General features: G+C 47.9%; 1 protein-coding gene across 3 annotated transcripts in view; it reads left to right on the forward strand.

Annotated features, from left to right (window-relative positions):
- PTPRA (protein tyrosine phosphatase receptor type A) overlaps nt 1-20,565 on the forward strand; it is a 127,449-nt gene that overhangs the window by 7,562 nt on the left and 99,322 nt on the right. The window lies entirely within an intron of this gene.

Below are 20,565 nucleotides of genomic sequence, written 5' to 3' on the forward strand. Positions count from 1 at the left end.
CCCAGGGTGCTCCAAGCCCCATCCTTGGGCACTTCCAGGGATCCAGGGGCAGCCACAGCTTCTCTGGGCACCCTGTGCCAGGGCTCAGCACCCTCACAGGGAAGAATTTCTTCCTAATATCTAATGTAAACCTCCTCTCTTTCAGTGGGAAGCCATCCCCCTTCTCCTTTGCTCCAGTCTCTTTTTTATATTTCCTGTAGGCTCCCTTCAGGTCCTGGAAGGCCCCAGTTAGGTCATCCCAAAGCCTTTTCTTCTCCAGGCTGAGCAATCCCAGTTCTCTCTCTTTCCTCAGGGCAGATCTGATCATCTTGGTGGCCTCCTCTGGACTCATTCCAAGAGGCCACAGTGGTGAATTTGCCAATTAAGCAGCAGATCCACAAATCCCTGGCATTGTCTAAGCTCCATCCCTTGCTTTCCACCTGTATTTTTGGAGGTAATGTGTCAGTTCCTCCTCTGAGGATTTCAAACACTTCAATCACAACCTCAGGGCTGGTAGGATTCATTTGTGTCAGTCAGTGCTCTTGTGCTCCATGTCACAGAGGGTTCTGCAGCCAGGAAATCTGCTCCTGGCCCCAGTGGGATTGCACCCTGCTTGCTTCCAGCCAGGCATCTCTCACTCCATCCCCAAAAAACCCAGTGCAGACCCAGCCCTGGACCAGGGACAGGAGCAACAGGGCTGGAGGAACAAATGACCAACCAAGGCAGGGAAAGAGGTGGCAAAAAAAGCCAGGAAGGAACTCAGGTCTGGCTGCTCAGCCAAACCAGGAGCAAAAAGGAACAGATCTGCCAGTCCTGATTCTGTTAGAGCTTTCTAGAAGGCTGGAACCCTCAAATAAATAAATCTCACTGAGTAAAAGGAGAAATATGAAGAACAGGATTTGCTTTTGTGTGTGTGTGTGATTTTTTTTTTTTTTTTAAAAAAAAAATTTTAGTGGTTTCTAAAGATTTCAGCAGCTCTCTGGGAAAGCACAGCCTCCCATTCCAGGCACCATGATCAGCACAGGAATATCCTGGCTCTCGACCTGCAGGTCCAGAGGTACCATAAATTTTTCTGGTGATATTGTGTGGCAGGCCAGCATGCAAAACTTTTCCTGCTGCTTTACAATTTGAATCATGTTTTTATCACACCAGCAGATAATCATCTCACTCGTGTTCCAGAAGCCAAGCTCATGTGGATGTGTTTGAAAATAAATATATTCACATGTGTTTGCCAGTGTTGTTGAACACATGGTGTGTCTCAGAGCCTCTGGATTTCACTCTCTTGCAAACTGGCCACTCTTAAAGGCTCAGAAGTACAACTTTAGTCCAAATCATGCAGTTTCATACCCCTTCCATAGCATCCCCTAAATGATGAATTAGAGATGAATGGAGATGAGTTAGAAATTAATAATAAATTGGAAAGCATGGATAATCCTGGAGATTTTCTCTTGAGGAGACTTTAAACCTATTTGGCTACAGGCAAATAGATGTTTTTAATCCCAGTTGCTGTGTAGAATTTGCATCCTCCTTCTGGTGGCAGGGTGAAAATGCCAGGTGGCATCTTTGGGTGACTTGGTGGCAGCAGCTTGTCTTTAGATACTGAGCCTGGGATTAGAGAGGTTCAATTATTTTCTAATCTTATCTAGGAGTGTGCTTGATAACCCTTTCCATGAAGAAATTCTCCCTTATATCCAATCTAAACTTCCCCTGGTGCAACTTAAGGCTGTTTCCCTCTGTCCTGTCCCTGTTCCCTGGGAGCAGAGTCTGATCCCCACCTGGCTCCAACCTTCTGCCAGGGAGTTGTATCCAGCCAGCTCATTTATCATCTTTTTATACCTGTCTTGGCCTTCAGTGGTGGTGTGAAGGTTATTTTTTGACTCCAGCAGGTACTTGGAGGTGAAATCTGTGACCCAGCCATTTGTGCTTGAACCAGGGCTGTGCTTCAGCTGTGGCTGTGCAGGTCTGACCTCCCAGAATCCAACATCCAAATGAATAAAACCAGGGATAATAGAACAGGAAAAGGCTAGCTGAGAGAGAAAAGCAGCTGTGGAAGGGCTAAGGTGAATGTCTGCTCTCCTGAGAGGTAAATAAAAGGTGCAATCATGTTTTTCATCTCTCTCATCCCTTCCTCAGCTGAGGCTCCTCAAAGGATGACAAACCTGGTGGCTGTCTGAGCTTGGATCCATCAGCATTTAGGATGCTTTGGAGGGTCTCCAAGTGTCTTAATCCCTCTGAGCTTGGATCCATCAGCATTTAGGATGCTTTGGAGGGTCTCCAAGTGTCTTAATCCCTCTTGGTGGCTGTTGTGAGGGTCCTTGTGAGACCTCATGTCCCTCAGCCAGGGCTGCAGGTGCATCTTCCACAAAGGTGACACATCTGATCCACCCAGGAGAGGCTGTGGAGGCACCTGAGTATCTGATACTGCTTCTTGTGTCCAGGTTTTATCCCTGCTATAATGATGGATTTACTCCTCACTTCCCTTAAAATGTTTTAGAGCAACTTCTGTGCCTGTGCAGAGGTATTTGCCTTTTTTTCCCATGATATTCTGGAGGGGTTGTTTGAGTTTATGTAACTTCCCATATGTTGCCCTCTTCTTGTAGGAACTCGAAGATAAATTGTGAAATGCAGGGAGCTGCTTTAAAAGGATACATCCTCAGCTGGAGCTTATCCTGTTTGCAGCCAGAAAAGGGGAACCTGGGAGCCCTCAGTCCCCGTTTCCTCTGTGGCACAGCTGAGTGAGCAGCAGGGGATGGAGCATCTGATGCTGCTGCAGGAGAGGCTGAGGGGAGCTGGCACGGGCTGGGAGGGTGGTGCCTTCTGCATGGAGGGGCTGCAGCCCCAGCAGCATCCCCTGCAAGCTCTTTTCTCTTTCCAGAGCTGCTGCATTCCCTGCAGGGCCCCTCTGCCCAGCACACAGGGTGGTTTAGGTGGAGCTTTAAGTCAGTGTTTATTAAACCACTTTGCTGGACTTGATCTTGCCAGGTGCTGCTTGGTCTCCATTCTCTGTGTATCAGAGAATCATGGAATTGTTTGGGTTGGAAAAGCCCTCTGAGATCATCCAGTCCAGCCATTCCCCCAGCACTGCCAAGGCCACCACTGACCATGTCCCCAAGTGCCACATCCACATGGCTTCTAAACCCCTCCAGGGATGGGGACTCCACCACTGCCCTGGACAGCTGTGCCAATGCCTGATCACCCTTTCCATGATGAAATGTTCCCAATATCCAATCTAAAGCTCCCCTGGCCCATCCTGAGGCCGTTCCCTCTGCTCCTGTCCCTGTTCCCTGGAGCACAGCCCGACCCCCCCGGCTGTCCCCTCCTGTCAGGAGCTGTGCAGAGCCACAAGGGCCCCCTGAGCCTCCTTTGCTCCAGGCTGAGCCCCTGCCCAGCTCTCTCAGCTGCTCCTGGAGCTCCAGACCCTTCCCCAGCTCCATTGCCCACATCAGGGGGGTCTGAGGGTGCTCAGTGTCCTGCAGATCCACGTTTGTTGAGACACAAGCTCAGCAGCTGGTAGGAGATTCATGGCTCTTGTTCTCTGCAAACGTGAACAAAGCCCTTCACTCATCACCCAGGTCATTTCTGCTTATCATTTTTGATAAAAGTTCAGTCCCAAGTGCAAGAGGAATTGTAGGCTGGATGCTGGAAGATCTTGGAGCCTGCCTTGCCCTGGGGAATTACCCCATGTGCAGTTAGGATCTCCCAAAACATCATTTCCATTCCCTCTCCAACCCCCTTGGAGCAAAGCCAGGAAACCCAGGCACTGAACAAACCCCTCTTTTGAACTTCAGGGCTGAGAAACTGAATTTGTGCTCTGCCAATTGCTCTTGTTTGTGGAGAGAGAATGAGGAACTAACTCTGTGCACAAGTGGATGGGAGAGGTGGAAAGTCCTGAGGGGAAAAAGTGCTTCAGGGATGAGCCACACCAGGTCTGGCTGGAACCAGATGGGTCCCTTCTTTAGGGTCCCTTCCAACCCAAACCATTCCATGATTCAGTGATTCTGTGAAACTCTGGCATTCTTAGGCAGCAGCAAAAGGCAGGAACTTGTTGATAACTGCCTGGAAACTTCAGCCAGGGCTCCTGGACAGCCTCAGCAGTGCTGGGAAAACTGAGCTCCCCCACATCCCAACCCAGGAACTGACCCATTCACTGGGGTTTTCTGAAGTTACTGCAAGATCATGAGTGTCTTCAGGAAGCCAGGAACTTTGCAGTTGCTCAATACTCACTCAGCTGCTTTGGCATGGGTTATTTGGAATGGTTTGATTTTTGTAGGATGGATTCAGAGTTCCCAGCGTGGGATCTTTGGAGATGAGTGTGTTTAGCTGCTGTGGAAAGAGGGCCTTGAGAGGTGGGGTCTGGCTTGGTGGCTGTGGCTTCACTGGAGGTGACATGACAGCAGACCAGAACACCAGTCTTGGAGTTTAATCAGTTTAAAGTGTCTCTGCTGCACAAAACAAGTTCCTGCCTTTTGCTGCCCAGAATGCCAGATTTTCATAAAATCATTGAATCATGGAATGGTTTGGGTTGGAAGGGACCCTAAAAACCATCTGGTTCCAACCCCTGCCATGGGCAGGGACACCTTCCACCATCCCAGGGTGCTCCAAGCCCTGTCCAACCTGGCCTTGGGCACTTCCAGGGATCCAGGGGCAGCCACAGCTTCTCTTGTGTTTGAAGGGTGCAAATCTCACAGGCTACAATTTGGCTCAGTTTGGGAGAGAATCTTTAAAATTGTGTTTTGAAGCTTTTAAGGATTCATCCTTTTAGAGAACTCACGATGCTGTGTGTGTGCAGGGGGATTCATTTTGGGCTTTTCAGTGCCCCACAGGCCAAGAAAAGTGCCATGGATTTAAGGAACTTGGAGTTCCTGAAGCCCTGTGCCAGAGAAGGTATCCCTGCCCAGCTGAGATAACTTCTTTATATTTAATATTGAATTCTCCCTCCCCTGCTGCTTCATTAAGGCAGTGGAGTTGCAGAAATGTCAGTAATTAACTAATGAAGGACAGGGGGGGTAGTGCAGTACCAGCTTCCATAGGTGCAGTTGTTACTCCAGGCTTTTCAATCCAGCATGGAAAGGTCACCTCTGCCAGGCTCAGCATGTCTGTGGCTGGTCCCATCCCACATCCAGCACTTTCTGTGCCACTTCAGCTGCTTCCAGCCCCTTGGGTGGTGGTGGCAGTGCATTCCATGTCCCCCCTCCAAAATGGGGTTTCAGGCAGGCTCCCAGCCCTGCCATCAGATCCCAAGCCCATGGGTAGGAACAGGATTGCCACCTCCACTGTTTTTTTTTTTTTTTCCATTTTGCCTGTTACAGGAATTGTTGCTGACCTTTTTATTGTATTTGTGTTCCCCCCAGATGAAGGAAGGAATGATAAATCTGACTCCATGTTCTCAGAAGGCTAATTTATTATTTTATGATACTCTATTATATTAAAGAATGCTAAACTAAACTATACTAAAGAATACAGCAAGGATACTTACAGAAGGCTAAAAAGATAATAATGAAAACTCCTGACTCTCTCCAGAGTCCTGACACAGCTTGGCCCTGATTGGCCAAAGAGTGAAAACAACTCCCAGCAGAATCCAATGGAACAATCACCTGTGGGTGAACAATCTCCAAACACATTCCACATGAGCACAACACAGGAGAAGCAAATGAGATCAGAATTGTTTTCCTTTTCTCTGAGGCTTCTCAGCTTCCCAGGAGAAAAATCCTGGGCAAAGGGATTTTTCCAGAAAATGTGAATGTGACACCTCTTCAAGCATTCCTTGAGCTTTGTCTTCTCTGGCAGGACTGAGCTGTTGGCACAGGGCACTCCCAGGGGGATTGTTTTGCTCTGGAGGTGACAAATGGCAGCTCAGCTCCTTTGGGATGCTGTGACACTTCCCAAGGGAGCACCTGGAATGCAGAGCTCAGGCCTCTGTGTCTCTCCCTGTCCTGACTGAAATCCTTACTTAAGGTCCCACAGGCTCTGCCCTGGGGAGATTCAGAGTTCAGCCACTGGATTAATGAATTTTGGGTTTTTAATGGGTGTTTTGGAGAACCAATCCTGTGTCAAGCCTTGGCAGGTGCTGTGGCACAAACCCACCTTTGGACTTGGGCTACCAAGTTCCATCCCTGGGCCAGCTCTCAGGTGGGTAACAGTGGATTTTGCCAAAGACAGGATGGAATTTTGTGTCCTTCCTGTAGGAGGCTCTTGCAGTGACCCTCCTGTGGCTCTTCAGCCAGTTCTGAAGCATCTCTGGCTATCCCAGTGTGCCTGTGGTCACTTGATGTACAGCTCCAAATGACCCTGTCAAACTGTGCTGTTGGATGTTACATTAGAATAATTTTTTCTCATTGCTGATGGTTTTACTTCATATATATTTTAGAAGCTGGGCCCTGATTTTACTTTGAAACAGTCAAAACATTGAATAAAACACTCCAAAGCTTTCAAAACATTTGGACTACGTTCTCCCTTCAGACATTCTCAGCCATTTCCATCCTGGATCTGACCCCCAGGTTGCAGAGCTCCTTGGATCTACCTCCAGAGAGAAACAAGAGGCCTGAGGATCATTGGGAATGATGGTTTGGGGGAGAGGAACTGAAAATGAATGTGGTGGTTAGATCTGTTCTTGCTACTAAGAGCCACTTGAATTTATTTTTGGGAGCAATTTTGGTCCATCTTATTCTGGAGCTAAATTCATTACTTTTTGGATTATCTCCTCCGTCCTTCTTGGCCTTCAAACTCTTGAGTTTGGCCTTGCCAAACTCTCCCTTCTCCCCCCATGCCCTGGCACCCAGAATTGCAGCATCCTGAGCTCCAGCACTGCAGATGTGCCAGATGGAGACACTGAGCTCGTGCAGGTCTCAGTTTTGGAAGCAACACAAAAATGATGACTTGAGAAAAACCTTCTTGTTTGTACTGAATTTTGTCAGAGCCCAGCCATGTTGAACAGGCACCTCAGCAGCTTTGTGCCAGAGAGCTCCCAAGTGTTGCTGCTGTTCATGGAATGGTTTTGGTTGGAAAAACCTTAAAGACCAACTATTCCAACCATCAGGGACACCTTCCACTAGACCAGGTTGCTCCAAGCCCCTCCAACCTGGCCTAAAAGCCACAAACATCCAAAACCTGTCCCCTAAATGGTCTTTGTGGACAAAATCACACACCAAACGCTTGGCCACTTAATTCTCACATCTGTTATTTTTCTTTCCTCTGGGTAGGGTTGTTTTTTAGCAGCTTTGAGTGCAAAGATGTCTATTTGTTAAGTGTTTCCTGGCTGCAGAGTTGAAACTCTTTAAGGTTCCTGTCTTCTGCAAGCTCTCTTCCATGAACCTTCCTTCACTCCCCACCCTCTTCCCATTTATCAAAGCCTGCCTTGCTCACAGATTTGGTGCCTGATGAGGGACTGGGGTTATTCCCATTGTGGCACACCAGGCTGCCTGCTGTCCCCAGGGAAAAGGGGATGGATGTGAAATGAAAGGAGGAGTCAGTGCTTCCACACTTGATGAGAAATGCTGGCTTTTGGAATGCCCTAAGCCTGGAGTCTCTTGCTTGGAGAACAGGTCTGATGTGCCTAAGGATGCTGACCACTTCCCACTCCAGTTCCCTTTGGCTTGGTCCAAATGGGATTTATTCCCTCAGAAATGGGGCTCATTCAGCCCACTTGAGGTACAGCTGAGGAAGCAGCACTTAATTTTTTTCCTAGAATCCTGCAGGGACTTCCATGTTTGATAATAAGCTGTGAAACCTTGTGATCTTTGATTTCAAGTGCTGTGAGCTGAGCTCAATGGTTTTGTCACAGAATCACTGAATGGTTTGGGTTGGGATCTTTTAAGACCATCCCATTCCAACCCCTGCCACAAGCAGGGACACCTTCCATAGACCAGATTGCTCCAAGCCTCATTCAGCCTGGCCTTGGACACTTCCAGGGATGGGACAGCCTGGACAACCCATGCCAGTGCCTCACCACCCTCCCAGGGAATAATTTCTGCCTAATATCCAATCCAAACTCTTTCAGTCCTGTCTTCCAACCTTCCTTTCACCTTAGTGTCAGCTGTGCCTCTTTCACCATTAACATCTACACCTAACATTCTTACTTCCTGCTTAATAGTTGGGGGATCAAGCCCTGTCTTGTCCAAATTTGGGTGTTCTCTGTGGCCCTGGTGCAGCAGCACTGGCCCCTCCAGGGAGCAGGGAGTGCTGCTGCCCTGGTGCCAAAAGGAAATGAAGGTGCAAAGAGCTGCTGAGTTGTTTCATGGCAGGGGTGAGCTGATGTAAGATGGAGCTGGTGTTGTTTTGGAGAGTTGATTTTTCTGTTCTCTCCTTCCTGCACGTGTTGGACCATGTCTGGTGGTGAGTAAGGCAGCTCAGCTTGCTTACCCTGGCATGCTCTGGCACAGCAGCCTGGCCTGGCAGAGCTGTGTCCCACTGGGGCTGACACAGAGCCTGGCACAGCTGCTTCTGGGAGTGCTTGGAGGAGAAGGGAGCTCTCACCTGGTGGCAGTGGCCTCTGTGACCATCCAGCACAGAATTCCCAGCTCTGCTGCATGTCCTGCATGCCTGACTCCTGCCTCTGGCTAGGCTGAAAGGAAAATGTGGGAGCCAGATGTGGCCCACCAACACTATCTTGTTTAACACCCTATCTCCAGATGTTTCCAGCTTGTAGTGCTAATTTCCACTTGCAGTTATCCAGGAGACAAATCCAAGATGCTTGCTGCCTTTAGAGAGAGCAGTCCAACTGACCTTAGTGCTATCCTCTCTTGCTTTGCTCAGTCCCACAGCTCTTGCACCCAGGTAGGACAAGCCTGCCCATCTCCAAACTGCCCCTTCCCACTCAAAATCATCTCACAGTGGAATTTTTCTTCATTCTCTGGGTAGGAGGATTGAAAAGCAAGAAGAATCAGATTTTTGCTTTAGAAAGAGGAGTCCAACTGACCTTAGTGTTATCTCTTGCTTTGTTCAGTCCCACAGCTCTTGCACTCAGGTAGGACAAGCCTGCCCATCTCCAAACTGCCCCTTCCCACTCAAAATCATCTCACAGTGGAATTTTTTCTTCATTCTCTGGGTGAGAGGATTGAAAAGCAGGAAGAATCAGATTTTTGCCCAGGAAGTTTTGTATGTTGCAAGGGCATTTCATCACATCCTTTTTTGAATGCTGTAAGAACAGCTTTCTCCAAGGGATGCTTTTCCCTTGGGACTGCACATGCTTTTCTTAAATTTCACCAGCACGTGACCACAGGGCATGGAAGGACTTGCAGGAATGTTCCTAACTCCCTTTGAAAGGCAAGCTGTTCTTCCAGCCTCTTGCAGAATCACTCTTGACAGGAGACACTGCAATCAGGCTGCAGAGGTAATTGCATTTGTAATGTGAAAGACAGAACAGGGTCTATAATTCTCATCCTCAACAGGCTCTGCAGGGACTCAAGGTAATCCAAAAAAAAAAAAAAAAAAAACCCAAACCAACAGACCCAATCACTGCTTCTGACATTTGTGATTGGTCTGGGCAAAATATTAGGAAACAACATACTCAAGGGGACAAGATGATCTCATGCAGCTGACTTAAAAGCAACATGCTCCCCTGGAAACTTGTTTCTGTGCCTATTGCAGAGCACTGCCTGCTGCCTGGATCTCCCCTGCCCCCCCTGGCCCAGCTCAGCTTAGTCAGCAAGTTCCAGTTCAACTTCTGCCTTTTATTTTGTGCCTGTACCTGGGTTAGCTCCATTCCTCAGTAAGCAGCTCTTTGTCAGAGGAAAGGCTTCCAGGATGCTGCCAGCAACTCATTGTCCATTTCCTGAGGAGAACTGCTGGCTTTTAAGTAGTTTGCCTGAAATCTTGAATATTCCAGTGCAGCTAAGGCTTCCTGTGTTGGTTGGCTTTCCTGGGATGAAGTTCCAGCCACCCACATGAGCTGTCTGGTTTTAGTTTTGAGTCTGGAGAACAAATCTCTGCTGCAGGGTTTCACCATCGCCGTGTTGTTGTTCTCTGACGTTGCGATACGTGACCGTTCTCGATGTGGCAACTGATTTACAAAGCAGGAGCTCCCCACTGTTTATTGCTTGTTTATTACTGGTTATTGTTGGATTTGAGGGGTGTGGGGACAGGAGCTGGGCTGGAACAAGCTACAGAGGTTGGATGTAACAGTGTTGAAGAAAATCACATTTGGAGCCCGGTGGCTTGGGCCAGGGATGCTTCTGCTGTGGCACATCCTCCCTGGTCCTTCCTCAAGTGCAGATCAGACCTTTATCATGTGCACAGAAGGCAGTGGAAGGATCTTGGCTTCCCAGGTGGAGATGAGCTTGTTTGCATCCAAGTTCCTCAAGGTTTTCCTCTAGTAAAGCCTTGCTGTTCCCCATTTGGCTGGCTGGAACACCAGGCTGGTTTCTTTCTTCTATGTCATCATGTGGACTTCCCCAATAGAACCTTGCTCATTCAGTCCCATTTTTTGAAAAAGAATAGAACAGATTATCTTTTCAGAGCCTGACTCTTGCTGGTTTTTCAGCTGGTGTGGCCATGAAGGACTTGATGCAGGAGAAGCTTCTCCAGAACTGACTGTACCTTCCTCTCTGCCTCTGAAGGGTTTACCCTCCCTGAAAGCTTTCCATTTTCATTAAATCCACCCATAGCAATGAAACCTGAAAAAAACCATGAACTCCCACCTCCAGCAGCCTGGCTGGTGTTGGTGTTGTTTGGGTTTTGAACTGGGGAGAATGAGTCAGCCTATCCTCAGAAAGCACCAGGACTATCAGCACCGCTTGACCACCAGTTTCCTGTTGCTCCCTTTTGTTTCTCTCTTTTTCTTTTGTTGAATCTTTTAGGGCCTGGATGCACAACTGTGAGAGTGTCTGGATGTTTCCCACTACTGGAACTCTACTGTGTGTGTCTTCTCTGCTTATTTTTTTCAAAAGGAGGACCAGAAAGATGCAGAGATCAAGACCTTGTCTGAACCTCAACTTTTAGAATCATAACTCAACTGCTGGCCTTAGGGAGCTGTCAGATCTTCAAATAAATCTTTATCAATCAGCATTTACATTGTAGAAATTCACACAACTTGATTGCAGAGTTGCTTAAAGCAGAGCTTAAAACATATTAACTATGTTGGGGTAAAGCTTTAATGGTAGGTTAGGTCACAGAGGACTGATGACCATGAAGTTATGGCAAACTCATCCCAAACTCTAGTGTTTGGTCTCTGGGATATGGCCTTGGTGTCCCAGACCATGCTTTGCATGCTGGGCACTCCTATTTTTTTATTTTCCTAAAAGAAAGGAACTCAGGGATGTGCAGGAATGCCAGAGCAGAGCTTGTGTGCTGGGCTGCTGAAGGCACATCTTTGTCTTGCCAGCATGTGGGAATATCTGCATGGAATGTGTGCTTTTGGGGATGGGAACCATCCTGGCTGAAGGCAGAGCAGATGGGACATGCAGCCTGAACCAGCCTGTCTCGTTTATGCTTTATTAATTAGACATGTTATCAGAGTCATCTGTGCTTTCTTTCCTTTTCTCCTTTCCAAACCAGTTCTGCTGCTTCGCTGCCCGCAGAGCCTCTAATGAGGAGCCCAGTTTGAATCCCTGAGAGCTGCATGGCAGCACTTGTTCATTGTGCTGTGTGTTAGCACTGTAAAAACTGTGGGGAGAGGACTCAGAGGAGTTTTGTGAGCTCTGGGAATCAGAATTTTGGGTGTTGGTGGTGCTGTCCTGGCAGCAAATCCTCGCCCTGTGTACTGTCAGTGTTTGTAAGAATTTCCATGGGTTAATCACAGAACCACAGAATGGTTTGAGTTGGAAGGGACTTAAAAATCAACTTGTTCCAAACCCTGCCATGGGCTGGGACACCTTGCACTATCCCAGGGTGCTCCAAGCCCCATCCAGCCTGGTTTTGGACACTTGCAGGGATCCAGGGGCAGCCCCAGCTTCTTCCTCTATGCTGCTGCTTTCTGTAGGATGCTTAAAAACTGACATGGATCAGGAAGGTGACTGGATAAACTGGTGGAAGGAAGGTGTAAAGATCCTTGGGTATAAACAGTCAGTGCTGAAGACTGGGAAGTGTTCTGGGGAGGAAATGGTACAGACTGGTGTGGGTCTGACCTTGCTTCCTAGACCTGCTGCTGATTGCTGTTGGAGTTACTGAGTTAAGCAGATCTCAGATGGGGTCTCTTGTGCCTGATGGGACAGTGTCAGGCTGCCCCTGTGCACACTCAGCTTTAAAATTTCACTGAAAGAGAGAGAAGCCTTTTCCAGGGCAGGGGTGGGAGCCAGAAATAGGGATTTTCTCAGATATCCCTTTGAACCTTTATCTCCCAGCGGGTTAAATTCTGAATCCTCAGTGTCAGTGCCCTTTATCTGTATGTAAGGGTGAAGTGGGCTATAAAAACCCTATGAGTGAGCCCCTTACAGTCTCTAGCTGCTCCAGTGGAGGTTCAGGTTGGTCATTAGGAGGAAATTCCTCACAGAAAATGTGATAAAACACTGGACTGGACTGCCTAGGGAGGTGCTGGAGTCCCCATCCCTGGAGGTGCTCAGGGGAGCACTGGATGTGGTACTCAGTGCTGTGGTCTGGTTGACAGGGTGATGATGGGTCACAGATTGGACTCAGTTATCTTGGAGGTCCTTCAGAGCCTGGGTGATTGTGTGTGTGCCCATCTCTGAGGTGGGAGATGGTGAAACAGGAGTTGGATTCAATCATCCCTGCCTGGGTCCCTTTGGGTTCAGGATATTCTGTGTTTCTCTGAAACCCCATAAAGCCACCCTGAGAACCCTTTCTGACACCTGGCTCTGTTTTATGGCCACCATTTGGTGAGGTGAAGGGGAAGACCTGTGGATTTCCTTTCTCTGATGCCCTTCCAGGGAAAATTCCCACTCCCTGAAGGAGCAGCACGATCATCCCTGCACACACAGCAGGGAAACGACTTTTAACAATGGGCTGCCTTGGATACTGCCCAGATCCCTTCTCTTACAGCAGGACAAGATGATGACCATGTCCAGGCTCTTCCCTGGCACACACACTCAGAATATGTTATCCTTGAAGTCCTTTTCCCAGGCGTGGCACGCCTTTGTGCAGGCACAGCGTGTACCCTGCTAATGGGATGCTGGTGGCTTCTGTCAGCCCCTTAATTGGGTCCCTGGGTGCTGGGATATTTCCTGCTGCTGCATCCTCTTCCCAGAGCTGTTCCTCCACCTTGGGAACCTCCCTGCTGATGAAGATGTGCTGCTGAGCTCTCTGCAGTGCCCGGAGGTTAAATCCCAAATCAAGCTTTGGGATTGCTCACAGCCCTGGGGGCGGGGGGTGCACACGCTGAGAGGTTGCAGGAGGGATTTTAATTGTGTTGTGTTTATCGAGCTGGCTGTAAACACAGCAGGAGGTTGCTGCTTCTCCAGAGCCTGGGAGCCAAAGGGGTATCGATCCCAGGGAGCTGTGGGACTCAGGTACACGCTGGTGGACATCTCAGCTGGGCTGTTTCCAGCTGAGGATGAAATTTCTCTGTGTCCTGCCCTTCCTCCTCAACTCGTGTCAAGCTGTAATGATTTTATAACCCAACTTTGTCAGCTGATTCCTTCCCAAAGCAAGAAGCCCTGTTGCTAGGAGTGGGGTGAGGGGGTGAAAAAAACCTCAGGAATACTCATGTTCAGCAGTCCAGCACTGCAGATAGCATTGAGTCACTGCAGAAAGCCTCAAAGCAAAACAGATGTTCAGTTTCTAGTGACTGAGTAAGTATTAAAGGTACCAGATGAGCAAAGTTTGAACTGAGATACTTAATTTGTGGTTGGCAGCTGAGACAAAGCATGAGCAAACAAGGTGCAATGCAGAAATGGTCTCCCTCCTGTCTTACACATGCTGGTGTGTTTTCATAAAACTTTTTTTGTTCCATTTTTTTTCCCATTTTTTAAATATGTCTTTCCGGCTTGACTCATTTTCTCTGTGGTTGTAACCTTTAGTTCTGGGTGGGAAGGCAATTATTTTGTGAGGCATGAGACCAGTGGCAGGGTGAGTGGGCTCTTGTTGCTGCCTCTGTCATCTCCTTGTTTGACAAGTCACTTCTCCACGAGTAGTTTGTGTCTCTGAAGTTGGGGATAATTACATGTGTTGTCAAAAATAAGGAAACTGGACTTAATGGTGCATCTGCTCAGCCTGACTTTTGAATTCATGAATGAGTAGAGAACTTGGAATGTGGCTGTCATGCAGCTGTTAGCCTTCCAGCAAGAGACAATTTTTGATGATTATATTCTTAAAAAAAAAAAAATAAAATCAATTAGGATGAGGACTGTGATCCCAGGATTCTGGGCAGCCAACACTGGGAGCTTCTTGAGCTGCTGCTGGTGGAGGTGTTGGGTTCTCTTTGCTTTGATCCTTGGTGAGAAAGCTGCAGCAGTGTCTGCCTGTGTGGAGCAGAGGTGCTGAGCCCCTCCTTGCCACCCAGACCTGAGCAGGTGATAACATCAAAGGGAAGGAATTGTGTCCTGTCCCTCCTCATCCTCATGGGCAGCTTGTGGACTCCTCAGTGAGCACCTCATGTAAAACACATGAGAACCCTGAGGAAAAGGACCCTGATCAGAGCTTCCCTCCTTGGTAAGTCCATAAATCAGCTCACTCTGTGCTTTCTGGAGGAGTGACTCTCATTCTGGCTGCTCAGCACCACAGGAAGGACAAAATAGATTTGGGGTTGCTTTCCCTGGCCTGTGGGAAGTGGATTTGTACTGCTAAGCCTACGTGGGAGCTGAAGTCAAAGCTCCATCCTGCCAGTCCTGCAGGATTTAGGGGTTTTTGGCAAGTTCTAGATGATTTCTATTAAGAAAAAGGCTTTTTGGATCTCTTCTGAGGGTTGCCTCCCTTTGGAGGCTTTCTCAGGAGCCCACGTGCTGAGCACTTCATCTTCCACCCCACTTAAGGGAAGAGGGACAGACACCAAACCCTGCTGGCACCTTATTTCACTTAATTCTCTCATTTAATTGCTCTTCCTTCGGCTTTTAAGAGAATCTCTGCCAAAATCAAGAAGCTAAAAATTAAAGTAATTATTGTGGTGATGGAAGCAATCAAAGAGGCCACACCAGGCTCCTGCTCTGGGTGCTGTGGAGGAAGGAGCAGGCTGGGATTGAGCTCATCTCCTAGGACACACTGAGCTCCAAGAGTTAATTTTGTTCCTGACTTCTCTGTCCATGAGTAATCCATTTGTGCTGGGAGGAAATGGCAAGTTCTTGCAGTGAGGACAGGCTTCACTGCTGGAGAAAATGATGCCTATTTATCATATGATGCTCTCTGTGCCTTTTTTTATTTGTCCTTCATCTGAACTAAGCTCTTTAGTGATGAGCTTCCCTGTCTGACAGCAGATTTTGTAGAGGTTTACAAGTGTTTTTCTTTCCTGCATTTGCTGTTTCCCTGCAATTCCTCACCAGTTTGTGCTGGGAAGGAGCTGGACAGGAAAGGACCTGGGAATCCTGCTGGACATCAAACAAAATGCCCAAAAAGCACAGTGCTGGCCTGGGTCCCAGGACAGGGGGACATGGACAGACTGGGGACAGCCCAGGGAGGGCACTGGAGCATCTCTGCCCTGAGGAAGGGCTGGGAGAGCTGGGACTGCTCAGAAGGAGAAGAGAAGGTTCCAGAAAGGGCTGGGAGAGCTGGGACTGCTCAGAAGGAGAAGAGAAGGCTCCAGAAAGGGCTGGGAGAGCTGGGACTGCTCAGAAGGAGAAGAGAAAGTTCTGGGGCCTCATCCCTGTCCATGCACACCTGCAGGGAGGTGCAGAGAGGACAGACCCAGGCTCTTGCCAGGGGTGGCCAGGGACAGGACAAGGGGCTGTGGGCACACACTGACCACAGGAGGGTCCCTCTGAAGATCAGGGAACACATTTTGGCTGTGGGGGTCACCAGGTGCTGGCACAAATTGCCCAGGGATGTTGTGGGGTCTCCATCTTTGGGAATATTCAGCATTTATCTGTCTGCAGTCATGGGCAGCTGGCTCTGTGTGACCCTGCTGGGCAGGGAGGTGGAGCAGAGAATCTCCAGAAGTTTCTTCTCACCTCCACCACTCTGAGACACAGAGCTCAAGGTCCTCAGGAGATGCAGGGCTGGGCTGAGCCCTCTGCAGGGGTGTGACTTGTGCACAAATGCATTTGGCATGGAACAGCACTGTGTGATCACATCTCCTTTGCTGTAAGAATGTAAAATGGCTTAATAATTCTTCTCCTGCTGTTTTAGATTCATTTCTATCTTTATGCTATGTGTTTTCTTTGCTTGTTTCCTCCTTTCACCTTCCCAGCTGTCTCCTCAGAGCAAACTTCCGTGACTCTTATTGTTCTGCTTGTTTTCATTCTCCTTCTTGGGTAAATGTTTGGTGGCTTTTTTCAAGTGTGGTTTCCTAAATCTCTACAAAACGCTTTTTTAAAGTATTAGCTGCAAAAGAAAGAGCAAGGAGCTTTTAATTCAGGTGCATGTCTTCCTTTATCTGCTTTTCTTTTAAAAAGTGACTAAAGCCACTGATAAATAATGCTAATTTTTGCTGCCATCTGTGAATGCAGGACCAAGCTGTTTCAGAGCAGCATTTTTTAGTGCTCTGTCTGTTCAGGGAGGGAAGGAAAAAAGCTCTTTGCTTTAGCAGCAATAACCTATCTCCCACAAGTTGTAGTCTGTGCTCCCATCTACCACTAAAACCCAAAGCAAACAAAGATTCTTGCAGAGACAGGAAACCTTTTGGGTGTAATTGCTGGGAGGTCTTTGCTTGCAGGATTTTTTGGGTTCACCCAGAAAGGCAGCTGAGCAGGGCTGCGGTTCGCTGGGCTGGATTTCTGATGGGCTCTCACTGGCCTTTAATTGGACTTTTTTTGGCAGCTCTGGGAGTTTCAAACACCCTCTGCAAGAGTGTCCTGGCCATGCTGAGTGAAAATGTCCCAGGCAGGGAGGGGAGGAGGGAGGGAAGGGCTGGTGCAGTGGTGGAGGCACAGCTGAGCTACGCCCTGATGACAGCCCTGCCTCCAGGCTCCTTTATTTTGGCCTGGAGCCTTAGTTTACATAATCCTGCCCTGATCCCTCATCTTCTGCATGGATCAGCCCTAGAAGACCCTCCAGGCTGACCAGATCAAACTGGGAAGCAGGTCTCTCCCATCATCTGAGCCAAGAAGTGCTGGTGTTGGTGGAATCAGGTGCCTTTGGCTGGATCAGACGACCTCACCAGTACCAGGACTTGATTTTGGGGCTCTTTTGGAGGCTGGAAAAAAGAAATCAAACCTTGAACATGGTCTGGAGAGCTGTGGAACAGGTGTGGCTCCTGGAGCCTGTGTGTTGAATAGGTGCAACCCTACATGGGGGAGGTCTCACCTGCTGAGTCCAGGTGGCTTTTTCCCATTTCTCTGGGTTCTGTGAGGTTCCCAAACCAGAATTGGACTGGGATTTAGGACCAGTTTCCCATTCCCAAACCAGAACTGGACTGTGGTTTAGGATCAATTTCCCAAACCAGAACTGGACTGGGATTTAGGATCAGTTTCCCATTCCCAAACCAGAACTGGACTGTGGTTTAGGATCAATTTCCCAAACCAGAACTGGACTGGGATTTAGGACCAGTTTCCCATTCCCAAACCAGAACTGGACTGTGGTTTAGGATCAATTTCCCAAACCAGAACTGGACTGGGATTTAGGACCAGTTTCCCATTCCCAAACCAGAATTGGACTGTGATTTAGGACCAGTTTCCCAGACCAGAATGGGACTGTGATTTAGACCAGAATTGGGCTGTGATTTAGGATCAGTTTTCCAAACCAGAATTGGGCTGTGATTTAGGATCAGTTTTCCAAACCAGAATGGGACTGTGATTTAGGATCAGTTTCTCCCAAACCAGAATTGGTCTGTGATTTAGGACCAGTTTCCCAGACCAGAACTGGACTGTGATTTAGACCAGAACTGGGCTGTGATTTAGGATCAGTTTCCCAGACCACAACTGGACTGTGATTTAGACCAGAATTGGGCTGTGATTTAGGATCAGTTTTCCAAACCAGAATTGGGCTGTGATTTAGGATCAGGTCTTTAGGGAAGCTTGTCACAGTGATGTGTAATAGCATAATAAAACCCTAACTGCTTCACTTTAATGTGTCAAATGACTCATTTACAGTGTCATCTGGGAGAGATGAGGCTCTGTGAGATAAGTAAGACTTGCATGAGGAGGGAATATTGAGTAATGGACCCACAGCTATAATTGGAGGAGGAATAGATCTTCCATTTCACATCTGAGGAAGTGGTTTATCTGCCCAGTGTGTAAGTGGATGATTCTTCTCTCAACTTCCTCCACATATTCCCCACTTCCTCTGTGTAATATTCCTGTTATTTATAACTGCTGCATTGGATCCTAGAGGCAGATGCTGCCTGCATTTCTGTATTATATAGAAGTTGAGGTCCCACAGGTTGGGGGATAGTCCTGACCTTCTGGGAGCAAAGAATTGATATAGAAGCAGGGAAAACATTTGTGTCCCTATAACTAAGCCCTTTTTCTCTATATTTATATGTCTGAATATAGAGCAGCCCTGTCCATCTCTTCCCATCCCACAGGAAGCCAAGGAAGTGGCAGACAGACATACAAAGGATTATTATATTTGATCAGGCTTGGAAATGGGCTGGAGATAAAGCCCTTGGTGTTTAGTGGACCATTAAACATTTATTATCATCTCTCCAGCATGCTGGTGGTGCTGTAAATAACAGCTGTGACAAAAGAGTGGGGTCAGCAGTTGCCTTTTGCACCAATATTTGTAAATGCAGAAGCAGATCCTGTGGTTTTGAAGAGCTTGGCTGGGGGGAGCATCTGCCCAGATGCCATGGAGAAAAGGGGCAGATGAGCCAGCCAGAGCTCCTCTTTATCACAGAGAAACACTGAAATCGTAGGAAGTGGGAGAATTCAAACAACAATGAAAAAAAAAAATTAGGGCCAGAGTTAGGAGTTCATTTATCCCTGCCCTTCCTAACAAAAATACTTAATGCACTTGGATCAGAACAGCTTTTGGATCTGGATTTAATTAGGTGGAAGGAGGGTTCAGGCCTCTCTCTCCCCAGCTCAGCCACACTCCACGAGGCATTTCCATAATCAGATTTTTATTTCCCTTTCCCCCCCTTCCCAGGATTTTGCAGGGAGAGGAGAAGTGTTGCTGCAGGGCTGGAACTCAGCTCACGGGGCCTGAGCTGCAGCACCTGGTTGGATGATGGGGCTTTTGAAAGGGGGAATATGAGGGGATTACTCTACTGCTGGGAGGCCACAGCTTGGTGATTCCTACTGCAGGCAATCCCTCTGAACTCAATGAGATTGGAAAGCATGGAAATTACTATGGAATTCAGCATTTTCCTGGAAAAGTGTGGGGGGAATATTTGTTTTACTTGCATATAAATTACTTCTAATAAGGCTCCACAGACACAACTGATCCTTCTCATCACTCTTGCTCCTTCCAGTCCCAGAGTGGCTCTTGCTGGCCTCTCATCTTTAAATAATTTTGCCAGAAAAGCCTCCTGCGTGGGAATTCTGAGTGTTGGGAAGCGTTGCTGGGAATGACTCAGGCGGGAGCGAGTCCTCGTGCGCTTGGGACCTGCGGTGTGAGCAGAGAAAGGAGACAGGCTTGTTTTCACACTCTCTCATTTTGTGTCTCTGCCATGCTTCTGTTCCACCATTCAGATGTCATCAGGCTGAGGGATAATTAGAGGGAGCCTGTTTTGCTGCAGAGCCGGATTGGGAATCCACATGGCCGTGAGCAGGCTGGGTGATTTCTTGGGGAATGGAGTGGGTGTCCAGGGAGCACTGCTGCACCACCAGGGAGAAGATGCTCTGCTGCTCCTTCCCTGTGCCTGCAGAATGGATCTCCTTTCTCCAGCTTAAAATAAATCCATAGAAACACAGAATGGTTTGGGTTGGAAGGGATCTTCAAGATTATTTAGTTCCAAGACGAGTTGTAGGGACACCTTCAACTAAACCAGGTTGCTCCAATCCTCATCCAGCCTAGCCTTGGACACTTCCAGGGATGTTGGATGTGAGGATATTGGTTTTTTCAGTGGTGTTCTCTAGCCTGGCAGTCTCCATCACCTTCAGCAGAATGTTTAAGGGACACCTGGAAGCTGCTGTTTGTGACGGTGTTCACAGGGGTCCCAGGATGAGGGAAAAGATGAGGATCTGACTCCATGTTTCAGAAGGCTTGATTTATTATTTTATGATATATATTATATTAAAACTATACTAAAAGAATAGAAGAAAGAATTTCATCAGAAGGCTGGCTAAGAATAGGAAAAGAATGGAATGATAACAAAGGCTTGTGTCTGGGACAGAGAGTCTGAGCCAGCTGACTGTGATTGGCCATTAATTAGAAACAACCATATGAGACCAATCCCAGATGCACCTGTTGCATTCCACAGCAGCAGATAATCAATGTTTACATTTTGTTCCTGAGGCCTCTCAGCTTCTCAGGAGGAAAAATCCTAAGGAAAGGATTTTTCATAAAATGTGTTCTGTGACAGCTGTTGGAGCGTCGGTTCTGCTGCTGCCTTTGCTGTGGGTGGGTGGTTTGGGTGCTCATTCTGTGTGAGGCTTTAATGCCCTAATAAAGCATCAGAACAAAGAGCATCAGCTTTCCTCTTGCTCCATGAGGAGGCCATTGAATTTT

The sequence above is a fragment of the Agelaius phoeniceus genome, chromosome 4 (assembly GCF_051311805.1).
Source record: "Agelaius phoeniceus isolate bAgePho1 chromosome 4, bAgePho1.hap1, whole genome shotgun sequence".
Taxonomy (NCBI): domain Eukaryota; kingdom Metazoa; phylum Chordata; class Aves; order Passeriformes; family Icteridae; genus Agelaius; species Agelaius phoeniceus.